Raw genomic sequence first — 2,171 nt, forward strand, 5'->3', positions numbered from 1 at the left:
AAGAACTAAAAGGTGCATAAATTGTAATATAAATAATATTAAACAAATAATTTATAGTAAAACTAAGGTTAAAAGAAAGTTAATAAATGAAAATAAACAAAATATGAATAAAATTATTTTAGTTTTTTCAAACTTAAAATAATTATTTGATAGTTTTTTGGAAAAAAATGTTAAATATGTTAAATAAACTAACTTTAATTAAAATAACTGAAAATTTTTATCTTATTTAATAAAATTTATTTTTCTTTAAAAAAGCAAGATATTATATAAACTTATTGTTAAGAGTATATTTTGTTAAACATTACATAATTTAGAAATTTACGTAAGTATGCAATATTGCGTTTTTTTCAAAAATTATTGTTATGTAAAATCAAAAATTAAATTTATATTTGCGGCTTGTATATTTAAAAATATTCATATATATAAATGATATAAAAGTTTTTAACAAAAAATTTTTCATTTGTAATTAACCAAAACTGTCGCCATCTTGAAGGCCAAAACTGGCCTTAAAAAATTTGCCGTATACGCTATCCGGTTATATTTTGAGATCAGTGATTTAACAACTACCCAATAAAATATATACGAAAAGTTAAACATTAAACTAAATATTTTTGACCGATACTAATAAATGAGATTTTAATTTTAGTTTACATGTTCGTTTGATCTATGTTTTTTTGATGGAAAAGCACACTTCCGAAATTAATTTAGACGTCGTTTGGACGTTCCACGCTGACCAAAAAAAATATTTTGTAACCAAAAAGGTCTAGGACCTTGAGAACGTAAACTGAATGTACATTGTACGTTTTTTGTACGTGTAGCATTTGCTGGGTAGTTTTTTATTTATTCTGAATGATTTTAATTTTAAGATAAGCCTGTTGTGAGTTACGGAATCAAAAGCTTTAGCAAAGTCAAGGTTTTATCAGTAAACTGGTACATGCTAGACGAAGACGAAATAATATCAAAAGAGCACTAAGTTTAGAGAAATTTACTTTTAATTTAAAGACCAACTAAGTTTGCATAGAAAAACTTTCTTCCAGGCTTTTTAAATTGTTATCCTTCATTTTCAGTTGCAAGCATAAGTGTGTTTCTATAAACAGATTAAACAATACCTTGCTTAAGATATATTTAAGTTTGTTGACTAATTTATAAGAAAAGCACAAATTTAAGCAACAGGGAGTATTCAAATATGGCAAGTCAGGTATTTTATGGATTTATAAATATATAAAATTTATTTCACAAAGATGTAAACATATTGTGTCATTCCTTACAATCAAATAACCAAGAATCAAAAAAAAAAATTTTAACTAGTTTATATGAACTCCTTAATGGTAATTAAGTGCAAACAAATAAAAATGTCTCTCGTTGAAAAACATTTCCAGGAACCATTAGTGAATGTTCTGATAATAGTTGGATAACTACAGAACTGTTTTTTTTAACTATTGAACAATTTTTTTAATATATATGCAGTAAATCTAATAAATAAGACGCAGTAAATTTAATAACGCTTTGCTTAGATTAGTAAGACATACAAAAGAATTGATATTAATCAATTTTGTTCGCGATAATGGTTTGTTTACTTTATTAGTTTCTTCTCATGAAACATGTAAAATACAACCTTTGAATATAAGTTTTTTAACCATTTAATCTGCTTTCAAATCATCAAGGTAGAAGTATAGTCACAGATAACTTGAGAATTTTTTTTGTGATGCTAATATAAAAAATGAATTAGCTTTTATTACAGCGGCAAGCTTTAAAGGAGGAGGTGTTTGATTTCCAAATGTCAATATTATGCCTGAGAGCAAAACTATTGCATGCAATACTAATCTTTTTAACTTAATGCTTTCATTGATCTATTAAAGAGTTCAAACGCAACTTTCAAAAATCCAAATAATGTTGCTTATGCTGTATTTCTAAATGAAAAATTTCTGTAAGTAGTAACATAGCTCGTAATGTTTCATTTAATAATATTGCCCTTATTTAATAATCTTATACTTCAGTTAAAATTAAAAACTAAAAATAATAAAGAGCTCAAAAAAATTTCCTTCCAACTTTATTCAAAATTTGTTATAAAAAACAACGTTAAACAAAATTTAATAGTGTCACCTCTAATCTTTATTTATGTCATTCTAATCTCCATTCTCTTATCTCTAGTTATAGAACTCTTATCTTAA

The sequence above is a fragment of the Hydra vulgaris genome, chromosome 04, assembly GCF_038396675.1.
Source record: "Hydra vulgaris chromosome 04, alternate assembly HydraT2T_AEP".
In the NCBI taxonomy this organism is placed as follows: domain Eukaryota; kingdom Metazoa; phylum Cnidaria; class Hydrozoa; order Anthoathecata; family Hydridae; genus Hydra; species Hydra vulgaris.